The sequence below is a fragment of the Canis aureus genome, unplaced genomic scaffold (genome assembly GCF_053574225.1).
Source record: "Canis aureus isolate CA01 unplaced genomic scaffold, VMU_Caureus_v.1.0 ptg000288l_RagTag, whole genome shotgun sequence".
Taxonomy (NCBI): domain Eukaryota; kingdom Metazoa; phylum Chordata; class Mammalia; order Carnivora; family Canidae; genus Canis; species Canis aureus.
This window is the reverse complement of record NW_027554532.1, coordinates 10314-29865: the sequence shown is the minus strand read 5'-3', so window position 1 is coordinate 29865 and position 19552 is coordinate 10314. Positions and strand designations below refer to the sequence as shown.

General features: G+C 39.3%; 1 long non-coding RNA gene and 2 pseudogenes across 1 annotated transcript; 2 read left to right on the top strand and 1 right to left on the bottom strand.

Moving 5' to 3' along the window:
• Positions 1–550: 550 nt before the first annotated feature.
• LOC144309963 (18S ribosomal RNA) lies at positions 551–1505 on the top strand (annotated as a pseudogene).
• A 14898-nt stretch (positions 1506–16403) lies between these two features.
• On the bottom strand, positions 16404–17085 carry LOC144309961 (uncharacterized). Its single transcript, XR_013375780.1, has 2 exons — positions 16657–17085; positions 16404–16607 (listed from the first exon to the last, which is right to left on the bottom strand). It is a non-coding gene; the product is annotated as an uncharacterized LOC144309961 (long non-coding RNA).
• A 163-nt stretch (positions 17086–17248) lies between these two features.
• On the top strand, positions 17249–18203 carry LOC144309962 (18S ribosomal RNA; annotated as a pseudogene).
• Positions 18204–19552: the final 1349 nt, after the last annotated feature.

Below are 19552 nucleotides of genomic sequence, written 5' to 3'. Positions count from 1 at the left end.
GTGGTACACGTACGTACACGTGTGTACACGTACGTACACGTACGTACACGTACGTACACGTACGTACACGTGTGTACACGTACGTACACGTGTGTACACGTACGTACACGTGTGTACACGTACGTACACGTGTGTACACGTACGTACACGTGTGTACACGTACGTACACGTGTGTACACGTACGTACACGCGCAAGACATTAAGTTAACTTATACAAACCCCCCTTACCCCCCATAAACTCATGTCATCTATTATACACTTATTTATGTCCTGCCAAACCCCAAAAACAGGACTAAGTGCATACAATACTCACAAGCTTTATTTAAATTGTATACAAATGTATTGCTACTCTAGTTAACTTAACACAACAGTCTTACACGCATTCGATCTCGTGGTCTATCTATAGATAGCATCCCCTTTTTTTTTCCTCTCATATTTACTATGTATTTTATTTATTATACACACTACAATTTCAGTATAAGTTAATGTAGCTTAATTAATAAAGCAAGGCACTGAAAATGCCAAGATGAGTCGCACGACTCCATAAACACAAAGGTTTGGTCCTAGCCTTCCTATTAGTTCTTAGTAGACTTACACATGCAAGTCTCCACGCCCCAGTGAGAATGCCCTTAAAATCAGCAGTGATCTAAAGGAGCAGGTATCAAGCACACTCTTAAGTAGCTCATAACACCTTGCTAAGCCACACCCCCACGGGATACAGCAGTGATAAAAATTAAGCCATAAACGAAAGTTTGACTAAGCCATACTAAAAAGGGTTGGTAAATTTCGTGCCAGCCACCGCGGTCATACGATTAACCCAAACTAATAGGCCCACGGCGTAAAGCGTGTTTAAGATACCTTTGCACTAAAGTTAAAACTTAACTAAGCCGTAAAAAGCTACAGTTACCATAAAATAGACCACGAAAGTGACTTTATAATAATCTGACTACACGATAGCTAAGACCCAAACTGGGATTAGATACCCCACTATGCTTAGCCCTAAACATAGATAATTTTACAACAAAATAATTCGCCAGAGGACTACTAGCAATAGCTTAAAACTCAAAGGACTTGGCGGTGCTTTATATCCCTCTAGAGGAGCCTGTTCTATAATCGATAAACCCCGATAAACCTCACCACCCTTTGCTAATTCAGTCTATATACCGCCATCTTCAGCAAACCCTCAAAAGGTAGAATAGTAAGCACAATCATTTTACATAAAAAAGTTAGGTCAAGGTGTAACTTATGGGGTGGGAAGAAATGGGCTACATTTTCTACCCAAGAACATTCCACGAACGTTTTTATGAAATTAAAAACTGAAGGAGGATTTAGTAGTAAATTAAGAATAGAGAGCTTAATTGAATAGGGCCATGAAGCACGCACACACCGCCCGTCACCCTCCTCAAGTAATAAGACACAACCATAACCATATTAACTTAACTAAGACACAAGAGGAGACAAGTCGTAACAAGGTAAGCATACCGGAAGGTGTGCTTGGATTAATCAAAGTGTAGCTTAACTAAAGCGTCTGGCCTACACCCAGAAGATTTCATTACTTATGACCACTTTGAACAAAAGCTAGCCCAACTAACCCCAAACTTAAGTATCACAGACATATAAAGTAAAACATTTAGTTAAATAATAAAAGTATAGGAGATAGAAATTTTAATTGGAGCGATAGAGATAGTACCGTAAGGGAATGATGAAAGACATCTTAACAGTATTAAACAGCAAAGATTACCCCTTTTACCTTTTGCATAATGAACTAGCCAGAAACGACTTAACAAAGAGAACTTAAGCTAAGCTCCCCGAAACCAGACGAGCTACCCATAAACAATCTAAAAGGATCAACTCATCTATGTAGCAAAATAGTGAGAAGATTTGTGGGTAGAGGTGAAAAGCCTAACGAGCCTGGTGATAGCTGGTTGCCCACAAACAGAATTTTAGTTCAACTTTAAATTTACCTAAAAAAAACAAAATTTTAATGTAAATTTAAAATATAGTCTAAGAAGGTACAGCTTCTTAGAATCAGGATACAACCTTTATTAGAGAGTATATACTAACATCACCATAGTTGGCTTAAAAGCAGCCACCAATTGAGAAAGCGTTCCAGCTCAACAAACAATATAACTTAATCCCAATCATATTACATCAACTCCTAATTATACCTCCTGGGCCATTCTATTTAAATATAGAAGCAACAATGCTAGTATGAGTAACAAGAACTATTTTCTCCCCGCATAAGCTTATATCAGAAACGGATAGACCACTGATAGTTAACAATCTGATAATATCAACCCAAAAATGAAATACTTATCTACCCTATTGTTAACCCAACACAGGCATGCATTTAAGGAAAGATTAAAAGGAGTAAAAGGAACTCGGCAAACACAAACCCCGCCTGTTTACCAAAAACATCACCTCCAGCATTTCTAGTATTGGAGGCACTGCCTGCCCAGTGACACTTGTTTAACGGCCGCGGTATCCTGACCGTGCAAAGGTAGCATAATCATTTGTTCTCTAAATAAGGACTTGTATGAATGGCCACACGAGGGTTTAACTGTCTCTTATTCCCAATCAGTGAAATTGACCTTCCCGTGAAGAGGCGGGAATGCCACAATAAGACGAGAAGACCCTATGGAGCTTTAATTAACTAACCCAAACTTATGGATACTAAATACCTACAAGGCATAACATTACACCATTATTGTGGGTTAGCAATTTAGGTTGGGGTGACCTCGGAATATAAAAAAACTCCCGAGTGATTAAAATTTAGACCCACAAGTCAAAATATAACATCACTTATTGATCCAATAATTTTTGATCAACGGAACAAGTTACCCTAGGGATAACAGCGCAATCCTATTCAAGAGTCCATATCGACAATAGGGTTTACGACCTCGATGTTGGATCAGGACATCCTAATGGTGCAGCAGCTATTAAGGGTTCGTTTGTTCAACGATTAAAGTCCTACGTGATCTGAGTTCAGACCGGAGTAATCCAGGTCGGTTTCTATCTATTATATAACCTCCCCCAGTACGAAAGGACAAGGGATGTAAGGCCTACCTCACAAAGGCGCCTTAAAACTAATAGATGAAGTCAACTCAATCTAACCAGTTTATCTCCTCATAAGCCCGAGAAAAGGGGCTTTGTTAGGGTGGCAGAGCCCGGTAACTGCGTAAAACTTAAACCTTTATTATCAGAGGTTCAATTCCTCTCCCTAACAAAATGTTCTTTATCAACATTATCTCTCTTATCATCCCAATCCTTCTTGCCGTAGCCTTCCTCACCCTCGTTGAACGAAAAGTCTTAGGCTACATACAACTTCGAAAAGGGCCTAATATCGTAGGCCCCTACGGCCTCCTTCAACCAATCGCAGATGCAGTAAAACTCTTCACAAAAGAACCTCTACGACCACTTACATCCTCCATATCAATATTCATTCTAGCCCCCATTCTAGCTCTATCACTAGCCCTAACTATATGAATCCCTCTCCCAATGCCCTACCCACTCATTAATATAAACTTAGGAGTCCTATTCATACTAGCAATATCAAGTCTCGCCGTATACTCCATCCTTTGGTCAGGATGAGCCTCAAACTCCAAATACGCTCTAATCGGAGCCCTCCGAGCAGTAGCTCAAACAATCTCATATGAAGTAACACTAGCAATCATTCTCCTATCAGTCCTCCTAATAAACGGGTCATTTACACTATCCACACTAATTATCACCCAAGAACATATATGACTAATCTTTCCGGCCTGGCCCCTAGCCATGATATGATTCATTTCTACTCTAGCAGAAACTAACCGAGCCCCCTTCGACTTAACTGAAGGAGAATCCGAACTAGTTTCTGGATTTAACGTAGAGTATGCAGCGGGTCCTTTTGCCCTATTCTTTCTAGCAGAGTACGCAAATATCATTATAATAAATATCCTCACAACAATTCTATTCTTCGGTGCATTCCACAACCCATTTATACCAGAACTCTACTCTATTAACTTCACTATAAAAACCCTCTTACTAACTATCTGCTTCCTATGAATTCGAGCATCATACCCTCGATTCCGCTATGATCAATTAATACACTTATTGTGAAAAAATTTTCTACCCCTAACTTTAGCCCTATGCATATGACATGTTGCCTTACCCATTATTACCGCGAGTATCCCACCCCAAACATAAGAAATATGTCTGATAAAAGAGTTACTTTGATAGAGTAAATAATAGAGGTTTAAATCCTCTTATTTCTAGAATAATAGGCTTCGAACCTAATCTTAAGAATTCAAAGATCTTCGTGCTACCAAACTTACACTATATTCTACAGTAAGGTCAGCTAAATTAAGCTATCGGGCCCATACCCCGAAAATGTTGGTTTATACCCTTCCCGTACTAATAAAACCCCCTATTCTCACTATTATTATAGCAACTATCATGGCAGGGACCATAATCGTCATACTAAGCTCGCACTGATTACTGATCTGAATTGGATTCGAAATAAACATGCTAGCCATCATCCCTATCCTCATAAAAAAGTATAATCCACGAGCCATAGAAGCCTCTACAAAATATTTTCTTACACAAGCTACTGCCTCAATATTACTAATAATAGGAGTCACCATTAACCTTCTTTACTCCGGCCAATGAGTAATCTCAAAAATCTCAAACCCCATCGCATCCATCATAATAACCACCGCCCTAACAATAAAACTAGGCCTATCTCCATTCCACTTCTGAGTTCCCGAAGTAGCACAAGGAGTAACACTTATATCAGGAATAATCCTACTAACATGACAAAAAATCGCACCTATATCCATCCTATATCAAATCTCCCCATCAATTAACACCAACCTTCTTATACTAATAGCCCTCGCATCCGTTCTAGTAGGAGGCTGAGGCGGACTAAATCAAACTCAACTACGAAAAATCATAGCATACTCCTCCATTGCCCACATAGGCTGAATAGCCGCTATCATTATTTACAACCCTACAATAATAATCCTAAACTTAACTTTATATATTCTAATAACACTATCTACCTTCATACTATTCATATTAAACTCATCCACCACAACCTTATCCTTATCCCACATATGAAATAAATTTCCCCTAATCACCTCCATAATCTTAATCTTAATATTATCCCTAGGAGGACTACCCCCATTATCTGGCTTCATCCCTAAATGAATAATTATTCAAGAATTAACAAAAAATAACATAATTATTATTCCAACACTAATAGCCATCACCGCTCTACTTAACTTATATTTCTACCTGCGACTCACATATAGCACCGCACTTACCATATTCCCGTCCACAAATAACATAAAAATAAAATGACAATTCGAGTACACAAAAAAGGCAACCCTACTACCCCCCTTAATCATTATCTCAACTATACTACTCCCGCTAACACCTATATTATCAGTCTTGGACTAGGAGTTTAGGTTAGACCAGACCAAGAGCCTTCAAAGCTCTAAGCAAGTGCTATACACTTAACCCCTGACCAAATCACCTCTAAGGGCTGCAAGAATCTATCTTACATCAATTGAATGCAAATCAAACACTTTAATTAAGCTAAGCCCTCCCTAGATTGGTGAGCTTCTACCTCACGAAATTTTAGTTAACAGCTAAATACCCTAGTAACTGGCTTCAATCTACCTTCTCCCGCCGCGTAGAAAAAAAAGGCGGGAGAAGCCCCGGCGGCGTCTAGGCTGCTTCTTTGAATTTGCAATTCAATATGAAAATTCACCACAGAGCTTGGCAAAAAGAGGACTTAAACCTCTATTTTTAGATTTACAGTCTAATGCTTTTATCAGCCATTTTACCTATGTTCATTAACCGATGACTGTTCTCTACTAATCACAAAGATATTGGTACTTTATACTTACTATTTGGAGCATGAGCCGGCATAGTAGGCACTGCCTTGAGCCTCCTCATCCGAGCCGAACTAGGTCAGCCCGGTACTTTACTAGGCGACGATCAAATTTATAACGTCGTCGTAACCGCCCATGCTTTCGTAATAATCTTCTTCATAGTCATGCCCATTATAATTGGGGGCTTTGGAAACTGACTAGTGCCATTAATAATTGGTGCTCCGGACATGGCATTCCCCCGAATAAATAACATGAGCTTCTGACTTCTTCCTCCATCTTTTCTTCTACTATTAGCATCTTCTATGGTAGAAGCAGGTGCAGGAACGGGGTGGACCGTTTACCCCCCACTGGCTGGCAATCTGGCCCATGCAGGAGCATCCGTTGATCTTACAATTTTCTCCTTACATTTAGCCGGAGTCTCTTCTATTTTAGGGGCAATTAATTTCATTACTACTATTATCAACATAAAACCCCCTGCAATATCCCAGTATCAAACCCCCCTATTTGTATGATCAGTACTAATTACAGCAGTTCTACTCCTACTATCCCTGCCTGTACTGGCTGCTGGAATTACAATACTTTTAACAGACCGTAATCTTAATACGACATTTTTCGATCCCGCTGGAGGAGGAGACCCTATCCTATATCAACACTTATTCTGATTCTTCGGACATCCTGAAGTTTACATTCTTATCCTGCCAGGGTTCGGAATAATTTCTCACATTGTCACTTACTACTCAGGGAAAAAAGAGCCTTTCGGCTATATAGGAATAGTATGGGCAATAATATCTATTGGGTTTTTAGGCTTTATCGTATGAGCTCACCATATGTTTACTGTAGGAATAGACGTAGACACACGAGCATACTTCACATCCGCCACTATAATTATCGCTATTCCAACAGGAGTAAAAGTATTTAGTTGACTGGCAACACTTCACGGAGGCAATATTAAATGATCTCCAGCTATGCTATGAGCTTTAGGGTTTATTTTCTTATTCACAGTAGGCGGGCTAACAGGCATTGTCCTAGCTAATTCGTCCTTAGACATCGTTCTTCATGATACGTATTATGTTGTAGCTCATTTTCACTATGTGCTCTCAATGGGAGCAGTTTTTGCCATTATGGGAGGATTTGCCCACTGATTCCCCTTATTCTCAGGTTATACTCTTAACGATACTTGAGCAAAGATTCACTTTACAATTATATTTGTGGGAGTAAATATAACTTTCTTCCCTCAGCATTTCCTAGGTTTATCCGGAATACCTCGTCGGTACTCTGACTATCCAGATGCATATACCACCTGAAATACCGTCTCCTCTATAGGATCGTTTATCTCGCTTACAGCGGTGATGCTTATAATTTTTATAATCTGAGAGGCCTTTGCATCCAAACGAGAAGTTGCTATAGTAGAACTTACTACAACTAATATTGAATGACTACATGGATGTCCCCCTCCATATCACACGTTCGAAGAACCTACATATGTAATCCAAAAATAAGAAAGGAAGGAATCGAACCCCCTAAAATTGGTTTCAAGCCAATGTCATAACCACTATGTCTTTCTCAATCAGGAGGTATTAGTAAAATATTACATAACTTTGTCAAGGTTAAATTATAGGTGAAACCCCTATATACCTCTATGGCGTACCCATTTCAACTCGGATTACAGGACGCAACCTCCCCTATTATAGAGGAGCTACTTCATTTTCATGACCATACACTAATAATTGTATTCTTAATCAGTTCTTTAGTTCTCTACATCATTTCCCTAATATTGACTACAAAATTAACTCATACAAGCACAATAGACGCACAGGAAGTAGAAACAGTATGAACTATCCTACCCGCCATTATCCTAATCCTAATCGCTCTACCTTCCCTCCGAATCCTTTATATAATAGACGAAATCAATAACCCCTCTTTAACCGTGAAAACAATAGGCCACCAATGATACTGAAGCTATGAATATACTGATTATGAAGACTTAAACTTTGACTCCTACATAATCCCAACACAAGAATTAAAGCCAGGAGAACTCCGACTATTAGAAGTAGACAACCGAGTTGTCCTCCCAATAGAAATAACCATCCGAATACTTATTTCTTCAGAAGACGTTTTGCATTCATGAGCTGTTCCATCACTAGGTCTAAAAACTGACGCTATTCCAGGACGACTAAACCAAACCACCCTTATAGCCATACGACCGGGACTGTATTATGGCCAGTGCTCTGAAATCTGCGGATCTAACCATAGCTTTATACCCATTGTTCTTGAAATAGTCCCCCTATCTTATTTTGAAACCTGATCTGCCTTAATAGTATAACCTAGACTAGACTTACTCATTAAGAAGCTATAAAGCATTAACCTTTTAAGTTAAAGACTGGGAGTTTTAACCTCCCCTTAATGAAATGCCACAGCTAGACACATCCACCTGATTTATTATAATCTTTTCAATATTTCTCACCCTCTTCATTCTATTCCAACTAAAAATTTCAAATCACCACTACCCGGAAAACCCAATAACCAAGTCTACTAAAATCACTAGTCAACATAATCCTTGAGAAAACAAATGAACGAAAATTTATTCGCCTCTTTCGCTGCCCCCTCAATAATAGGTCTCCCTATTGTAGTACTGATCGTCATATTCCCTTCCATTTTATTCCCAGCACCCAATCGCCTAATCAATAATCGGTTAATCTCCATTCAGCAATGATTAATTCAATTAACATCAAAACAAATACTAGCAATTCATAATCAAAAGGGACGAACCTGAGCTCTCATACTTATATCACTAATTCTATTCATTGGTTCAACTAACCTACTTGGACTACTACCCCACTCATTTACGCCCACGACACAACTCTCTATAAACCTCGGAATAGCAATCCCCCTATGAGCAGGGACAGTAATTACCGGTTTCCGCTATAAGACCAAAGCATCCTTGGCACACTTTCTACCCCAAGGCACCCCTCTTCCCCTAATTCCAATACTAGTAATCATCGAAACTATTAGTCTATTCATTCAACCCATAGCTCTAGCCGTTCGATTAACCGCCAATATTACTGCAGGACACCTCCTAATCCATTTGATTGGAGGGGCTACCTTAGCTCTTATTAATATTAGCGCGACCACAGCTTTCATCACTTTTATTATTTTAATTCTATTTACGATTCTAGAGTTTGCTGTTGCCTTAATTCAAGCCTATGTCTTTACCTTACTAGTAAGTCTATACTTACATGACAACACCTAATGACCCACCAAACTCACGCTTACCATATAGTTAACCCAAGCCCATGACCGCTAACAGGAGCCCTTTCTGCCCTTCTTATAACATCGGGTCTTATCATATGATTTCACTATAACTCAATATCCCTACTTACATTAGGATTCACAACCAACCTGCTAACCATATACCAGTGATGACGAGATGTGATCCGAGAAGGCACATTCCAAGGACATCACACCCCTATTGTACAAAAAGGACTACGGTACGGAATAGTTCTTTTTATTGTATCAGAAGTATTTTTCTTTGCAGGCTTCTTTTGAGCCTTTTACCATTCCAGCCTAGCCCCTACTCCTGAACTTGGAGGTTGCTGACCTCCCACCGGCATTATTCCTCTTAACCCACTAGAAGTTCCTCTACTCAACACCTCAGTCCTCCTAGCCTCCGGAGTATCTATTACTTGAGCCCATCATAGTTTAATAGAAGGCAATCGTAAACACATACTTCAAGGCCTATTTATTACAATCTCCTTAGGCGTATATTTTACACTATTACAGGCCTCCGAATACTACGAGACATCTTTTACAATCTCCGACGGAGTGTACGGATCTACCTTTTTTATAGCTACTGGGTTTCACGGACTACATGTAATTATTGGCTCCACATTCCTTATCGTGTGCTTTCTCCGACAACTATACTACCACTTCACATCAAACCACCACTTCGGATTTGAAGCCGCTGCATGATATTGACACTTTGTTGATGTAGTCTGACTATTCTTATATGTATCTATTTATTGATGAGGATCCTATTTCTTTAGTATAACTAGTACAATTGACTTCCAATCAGTTAGCTCCAGATCAACCTGGAAAGAAGTAATAAACGTAATACTAACCTTGATAACTAATGTAACCCTAGCGTCCTTACTTGTACTAATCGCATTCTGACTTCCCCAACTAAATATTTATACAGACAAGACAAGCCCCTACGAATGTGGTTTTGACCCCATGGGATCTGCTCGCCTACCTTTCTCTATAAAATTCTTCCTAGTTGCCATCACATTCCTGCTTTTCGACCTAGAAATCGCACTCCTACTCCCACTTCCCTGAGCGTCACAAACCAACAAGTTGACAACAATACTTATCATAGCACTCCTACTAATCTCCCTCCTAGCTGCAAGCCTAGCGTACGAATGAACCGAAAAGGGGCTAGAATGAACCGAATATGATAATTAGTTTAAGCCAAAACAAATGATTTCGACTCATTAGATTATGATTTATCTCATAATTATCATATGTCCATAGTATATATTAATATCTTTCTGGCATTCATTCTTTCTCTAATAGGTATACTTGTTTATCGATCACACCTAATATCATCGCTACTATGCTTAGAGGGCATAATATTATCACTATTTGTAATAATATCTGTAACTATTCTCAACAACCACCTTACATTAGCCAGCATGATACCAATCGTACTACTAGTATTTGCTGCCTGCGAAGCAGCATTAGGACTATCTCTACTAGTTATAGTATCTAACACCTACGGGACTGATTACGTACAAAACCTAAACCTCTTACAATGCTAAAAATTATCATCCCCACTATCATACTGATCCCCCTTACATGAGTATCAAAGCCTAACATAATCTGAATTAACACGACAACATATGGTTTGCTAATCAGCTTAATCAGCTTATTCTACCTGAATCAACCAAATGATAATACATTGAACCCCTCCTTAATATTTTTCTCTGACTCCCTATCAGCACCGCTACTAGCACTTACAACATGACTTCTACCCCTTATACTTATAGCAAGCCAACACCATTTATCAAAAGAACCCTTAACTCGAAAAAAACTATATATTTCAATACTGATTCTTCTCCAGTTGTTCCTAATTATAACTTTCACCGCCTCTGAACTTATCTTCTTTTACATCCTATTTGAGGCAACACTAATCCCAACCCTGATCATTATTACCCGATGGGGGAATCAAACTGAACGACTAAACGCAGGGCTCTACTTCTTATTTTATACTTTAATAGGATCTCTCCCACTCCTAGTAGCTCTCCTTTACATCCACAATTTCATGGGCTCCCTAAATTTTCTCATAATTCAATACTGAATTCAACCTCTGCCAAACTCCTGATCTAATGTTTTCTTATGATTGGCATGCATGATAGCATTCATAGTAAAGATACCTCTATACGGCCTCCACTTGTGACTACCAAAAGCACACGTAGAGGCCCCTATTGCCGGCTCCATGGTACTTGCCGCCGTACTCCTGAAATTAGGAGGCTATGGCATGATACGAATTACAACCCTACTAAACCCCCTGACCAACTTCATAGCGTATCCTTTCATAATATTATCTCTATGAGGCATAATCATAACAAGCTCTATCTGTCTCCGTCAAACAGATCTAAAATCCCTAATTGCATACTCCTCAGTTAGTCATATGGCACTCGTTATTGTAGCGGTTCTTATTCAAACACCATGAAGTTATATAGGTGCAACAGCCCTAATAATTGCCCATGGTTTAACATCCTCGATGCTATTCTGCTTAGCCAACTCCAATTACGAACGAATCCATAGCCGTACTATGATTCTCGCACGAGGACTTCAAACCCTCCTTCCCCTGATAGCAGCCTGATGGTTATTAGCAAGCCTCACAAATCTGGCTCTTCCTCCAACAATTAATCTTATCGGAGAACTATTTGTAGTGATATCCTCATTCTCATGATCCAACATTACTATTATTCTAATAGGAATTAACATCACCATCACTGCCCTATACTCACTTTATATACTAATCACCACACAGCGTGGTAAATATTCCCACCATATCAAAAATATCAAACCGTCATTCACACGAGAAAATGCCCTAATAACCTTGCATCTACTGCCTCTACTCCTCCTATCCCTTAACCCTAAAATTATTCTCGGTCCCATCTACTGTAAGCATAGTTTAACAAAAACATTAGATTGTGAATCTAATAATAAAAGCTCAAACCTTTTTGCTTACCGAAAAAGTACTGCAAGAACTGCTAACTCATGCTCCCATGTATAAGAACATGGCTTTTTCAACTTTTATAGGATAGAAGTAATCCATTGGTCTTAGGAACCAAAAAATTGGTGCAACTCCAAATAAAAGTAATAAATATATTTACTTCATGCATAATCACAGCTCTAGTCATTCTTACTTTGCCCATCATTATAACCTCTACTAAACTCTACAAAAATAAGCTATACCCATACTATGTAAAAACCGCTACTTCTTACGCATTCATAATTAGCATAATTCCCACAATAATATTCATCTACTCAGGACAGGAAACAATTGTTTCAAACTGACATTGAATAACAATCCAGACCATAAAACTATCCATGAGTTTTAAATTAGACTACTTCTCAATAATCTTTGTGCCCGTAGCCCTTTTTGTCACGTGGTCTATTATAGAGTTTTCTATATGATATATACACTCCGATCCTTATATTAACCGATTTTTCAAGTATCTTCTCTTATTTCTTATTACTATAATAGTCTTAGTCACCGCAAACAACATATTCCAACTATTCATTGGCTGAGAAGGAGTTGGCATTATATCATTTTTACTTATTGGATGATGATACGGCCGAACCGATGCAAATACAGCTGCCCTACAAGCTATCCTCTATAACCGTATTGGAGATGTAGGCTTCATTATAACCATAGCATGGTTTCTATTGAACTTAAACACATGAGACCTTCAACAAATCTTTATTACAACAAACGATAATTTTAATTTGCCGCTACTTGGCTTACTATTAGCAGCTACCGGTAAATCTGCTCAATTCGGCTTACATCCCTGACTCCCCTCAGCCATAGAAGGCCCCACTCCTGTATCAGCCCTACTTCACTCAAGCACAATAGTTGTAGCAGGAGTATTTCTTCTTATCCGCTTTCATCCACTAATAGAGCATAATCAAACTATTCAAACCCTCACTTTATGCTTAGGGGCTATTACTACACTATTTACTGCAATCTGCGCTCTTACACAGAACGATATCAAAAAAATTGTAGCGTTCTCTACCTCAAGCCAACTAGGCCTAATAATAGTAACAATTGGCATTAACCAGCCTTACCTAGCCTTCTTACACATCTGCACTCACGCATTTTTTAAAGCTATGTTATTCATATGTTCAGGGTCAATTATCCACAGCCTAAACGATGAACAAGACATTCGAAAGATAGGTGGCCTATTTAAAGTCCTTCCCTTCACCACAACTTCCCTGATTGTCGGAAGCCTCGCATTAACAGGCATACCTTTCCTTACAGGATTCTACTCCAAAGACCTGATCATCGAGTCCGCTAACACGTCGAATACCAACGCCTGAGCCCTCTTAATTACACTCGTTGCCACATCCCTAACCGCTGCCTACAGCACCCGAATTATATTCTTCGCTCTACTAGGCCAGCCCCGCTTCTCCCCTATAATCCTTATCAACGAGAATAATCCTCTCCTAATTAACTCTATTAAACGACTCCTTATCGGAAGTGTATTTGCAGGATACATTATCTCCCACAGCATCACACCCACCACCATCCCACAGATAACTATGCCTCATTATCTAAAAATGATAGCCCTTGCAGTAACTATCTTGGGTTTCATCCTGGCACTAGAACTAAACCTTACCATACAAGGACTCAAATTTAACTATCCATCTAATTACTTTAAATTTTCCACCCTCCTTGGCTATTATCCAACCATTATGCACCGCCTCACACCTAAAACAAGTTTAACCATCAGCCAGAAATCAGCATCTATACTTCTGGACTCCATCTGACTAGAAAACATCCTACCCAAATCAATCTCGTATTTCCAAATAAAATCTTCTACCCTTATTTCAAATCAAAAGGGTCTCATCAAGCTCTATTTCCTATCGTTCATACTAACTATAATTCTCAGCCTACTAATCCTTAATTACCACGGGTAACTTCCATGATAACCAACACACCAGTTAACAGCGACCAACCTGTAACAATCACCAACCAGGTTCCATAACTATATAAAGCCGCAATACCCATAGCCTCTTCACTAAAAAACCCAGAGTCCCCCGTATCATAAATTACCCAATCCCCTATTCCATTAAACTTTAATACTACCTCCACCTCATCATCCTTCAAAATATAGCAAGCAGTCAACAACTCAGACAATAGACCAGTAATAAAAGCCGCTAGAACAGCCTTATTTGAAACTCACACCTCAGGGTATTGCTCAGTAGCCATAGCAGTTGTATAACCAAATACTACTAATATACCCCCCAAATAAATTAAAAACACTATCAGCCCTAAAAAAGAACCCCCAAAATTCAGAACAATCGCACAACCAATCCCACCGCTAATAATTAGCACAAGCCCACCATAAATAGGAGATGGTTTAGTGGCAAAACCCACAAAACTCATCACAAAAACGATACTTAAAATAAATACAATGTATGTTATCATTATTCCTACATGGAATTTAACCATGACTAATGACATGAAAAATCATCGTTGTATTTCAACTATAAGAACATTAATGACCAACATTCGAAAAACCCACCCACTAGCCAAAATTGTCAACAATTCATTCATTGACCTCCCAGCGCCATCTAACATCTCTGCTTGATGGAATTTCGGGTCCTTATTAGGAGTATGCTTGATTCTACAGATTCTAACAGGTTTATTTCTAGCTATACACTACACATCGGACACGGCCACAGCTTTTTCATCGGTCACCCACATCTGTCGAGACGTTAACTACGGCTGAATTATCCGCTATATACATGCAAATGGCGCTTCCATATTCTTCATCTGCCTATTCATACATGTGGGACGAGGCCTATACTATGGATCCTATGTATTCATAGAAACATGAAACATTGGAATTGTACTACTATTCGCAACCATAGCCACAGCATTCATAGGCTATGTACTGCCGTGAGGACAAATATCATTTTGAGGGGCAACTGTAATCACTAACCTTCTCTCCGCCATCCCCTATATCGGAACCAACTTAGTAGAGTGAATCTGAGGTGGCTTCTCAGTAGACAAAGCAACCTTAACACGATTCTTTGCATTTCATTTTATCTTTCCATTCATCATCGCAGCTCTAGCAATAGTACACCTCCTATTTCTACACGAAACCGGATCCAACAACCCCTCAGGAATCACATCAGACTCAGACAAAATTCCGTTTCACCCCTACTACACAATTAAAGATATCCTAGGAATCCTACTCCTGCTCCTAGTCTTAATATCACTAGTTTTATTTTCACCAGACCTATTAGGAGATCCAGACAACTACACCCCTGCAAACCCCCTAAACACCCCTCCACATATCAAACCTGAATGATACTTCCTATTCGCCTATGCCATCCTACGATCTATCCCTAATAAATTAGGAGGTGTACTCGCCCTAGTATTCTCCATCCTAATTTTAGCATTCATTCCATTCCTCCACACATCTAAGCAACGCAGTATAATATTCCGACCCCTCAGCCAATGCCTATTCTGACTTTTAGTCGCCGATCTTCTCACTTTAACTTGGATTGGAGGACAGCCAGTTGAACACCCTTTCATCATTATCGGACAGGTCGCCTCAATTCTATATTTCACCATCCTATTGATTCTAATGCCAACAATTAGCGTTATCGAAAATAATCTTCTAAAATGAAGAGTCTTTGTAGTATAATCATTACCTTGGTCTTGTAAACCAAAAATGGAGAGTAGTCGCCCTCCCTAAGACTCAAGGAAGAAGCTCTTGCTCCACCATCAGCACCCAAAGCTGAAATTCTTCTTAAACTATTCCCTGACACCCCCTACATTCATATATTGGACCACCTCTACTGTGCTATGTCAGTATCTCCAAAAAATCCTTCTTTCCCTCCCCTATGTACGTCGTGCATTAATGGCTTGCCCCATGCATATAAGCATGTACATGATATTATATCTTTACATAGGACATGTCTAGTCCAATTCCACAACCCATTGATCCTCAACAGTAACTAGATGCATATCACTTAGTCCAATAAGGGCTTAATCACCATGCCTCGAGAAACCATCAATCCTTGCCTGTAATGTCACTCTTCTCGCTCCGGGCCCATGCTAATGTGGGGGTTACTATCATGAAACTATACCTGGCATCTGGTTCTTACCTCAGGGCCATGACTCTATTTATTCCAATCCTACTAATTCTCGCAAATGGGACATCTCGATGGACTAGTGACTAATCAGCCCATGATCACACATAACTGTGGTGTCATGCATTTGGTATCTTTTATTTTTAGGGGGGGAATCTGCTATCACTCATCTATGACCGCAACGGCACTAACTCTAACTTATCTTCTGCTCTCAGGGAATATGCCCGTCGCGGCCCTAATGCAGTCAAATAACTTGTAGCTGGACTTATTCATTATCATTTATCAACTCACGCATAAAATCAAGGTGCTATTCAGTCAATGGTTTCAGGACATATAATTCTAGGACACACGTGTGTACACGTACGTACACGTGTGTACACGTACGTACACGGTGTACACGTACGTACACGTGTGTACACGTACGTACACGTGTGTACACGTACGTACACGTGTGTACACGTACGTACACGTACGTACACGTACGTACACGTACGTACACGTGTGTACACGTACGTACACGTGTGTACACGTACGTACACGTGTGTACACGTACGTACACGTGTGTACACGTACGTACACGTGTGTACACGTACGTACACGTGTGTACACGTACGTACACGCGCAAGACATTAAGTTAACTTATACAAACCCCCCTTACCCCCCATAAACTCATGTCATCTATTATACACTTATTTATGTCCTGCCAAACCCCAAAAACAGGACTAAGTGCATACAATACTCACAAGCTTTATTTAAATTGTATACAAATGTATTGCTACTCTAGTTAACTTAACACAACAGTCTTACACGCATTCGATCTCGTGGTCTATCTATAGATAGCATCCCCTTTTTTTTTCCTCTCATATTTACTATGTATTTTATTTATTATACACACTACAATTTCAGTATAAGTTAATGTAGCTTAATTAATAAAGCAAGGCACTGAAAATGCCAAGATGAGTCGCACGACTCCATAAACACAAAGGTTTGGTCCTAGCCTTCCTATTAGTTCTTAGTAGACTTACACATGCAAGTCTCCACGCCCCAGTGAGAATGCCCTTAAAATCAGCAGTGATCTAAAGGAGCAGGTATCAAGCACACTCTTAAGTAGCTCATAACACCTTGCTAAGCCACACCCCCACGGGATACAGCAGTGATAAAAATTAAGCCATAAACGAAAGTTTGACTAAGCCATACTAAAAAGGGTTGGTAAATTTCGTGCCAGCCACCGCGGTCATACGATTAACCCAAACTAATAGGCCCACGGCGTAAAGCGTGTTTAAGATACCTTTGCACTAAAGTTAAAACTTAACTAAGCCGTAAAAAGCTACAGTTACCATAAAATAGACCACGAAAGTGACTTTATAATAATCTGACTACACGATAGCTAAGACCCAAACTGGGATTAGATACCCCACTATGCTTAGCCCTAAACATAGATAATTTTACAACAAAATAATTCGCCAGAGGACTACTAGCAATAGCTTAAAACTCAAAGGACTTGGCGGTGCTTTATATCCCTCTAGAGGAGCCTGTTCTATAATCGATAAACCCCGATAAACCTCACCACCCTTTGCTAATTCAGTCTATATACCGCCATCTTCAGCAAACCCTCAAAAGGTAGAATAGTAAGCACAATCATTTTACATAAAAAAGTTAGGTCAAGGTGTAACTTATGGGGTGGGAAGAAATGGGCTACATTTTCTACCCAAGAACATTCCACGAACGTTTTTATGAAATTAAAAACTGAAGGAGGATTTAGTAGTAAATTAAGAATAGAGAGCTTAATTGAATAGGGCCATGAAGCACGCACACACCGCCCGTCACCCTCCTCAAGTAATAAGACACAACCATAACCATATTAACTTAACTAAGACACAAGAGGAGACAAGTCGTAACAAGGTAAGCATACCGGAAGGTGTGCTTGGATTAATCAAAGTGTAGCTTAACTAAAGCGTCTGGCCTACACCCAGAAGATTTCATTACTTATGACCACTTTGAACAAAAGCTAGCCCAACTAACCCCAAACTTAAGTATCACAGACATATAAAGTAAAACATTTAGTTAAATAATAAAAGTATAGGAGATAGAAATTTTAATTGGAGCGATAGAGATAGTACCGTAAGGGAATGATGAAAGACATCTTAACAGTATTAAACAGCAAAGATTACCCCTTTTACCTTTTGCATAATGAACTAGCCAGAAACGACTTAACAAAGAGAACTTAAGCTAAGCTCCCCGAAACCAGACGAGCTACCCATAAACAATCTAAAAGGATCAACTCATCTATGTAGCAAAATAGTGAGAAGATTTGTGGGTAGAGGTGAAAAGCCTAACGAGCCTGGTGATAGCTGGTTGCCCACAAACAGAATTTTAGTTCAACTTTAAATTTACCTAAAAAAAAACAAAATTTTAATGTAAATTTAAAATATAGTCTAAGAAGGTACAGCTTCTTAGAATCAGGATACAACCTTTATTAGAGAGTATATACTAACATCACCATAGTTGGCTTAAAAGCAGCCACCAATTGAGAAAGCGTTCCAGCTCAACAAACAATATAACTTAATCCCAATCATATTACATCAACTCCTAATTATACCTCCTGGGCCATTCTATTTAAATATAGAAGCAACAATGCTAGTATGAGTAACAAGAACTATTTTCTCCCCGCATAAGCTTATATCAGAAACGGATAGACCACTGATAGTTAACAATCTGATAATATCAACCCAAAAATGAAATACTTATCTACCCTATTGTTAACCCAACACAGGCATGCATTTAAGGAAAGATTAAAAGGAGTAAAAGGAACTCGGCAAACACAAACCCCGCCTGTTTACCAAAAACATCACCTCCAGCATTTCTAGTATTGGAGGCACTGCCTGCCCAGTGACACTTGTTTAACGGCCGCGGTATCCTGACCGTGCAAAGGTAGCATAATCATTTGTTCTCTAAATAAGGACTTGTATGAATGGCCACACGAGGGTTTAACTGTCTCTTATTCCCAATCAGTGAAATTGACCTTCCCGTGAAGAGGCGGGAATGCCACAATAAGACGAGAAGACCCTATGGAGCTTTAATTAACTAACCCAAACTTATGGATACTAAATACCTACAAGGCATAACATTACACCATTATTGTGGGTTAGCAATTTAGGTTGGGGTGACCTCGGAATATAAAAAAACTCCCGAGTGATTAAAATTTAGACCCACAAGTCAAAATATAACATCACTTATTGATCCAATAATTTTTGATCAACGGAACAAGTTACCCTAGGGATAAC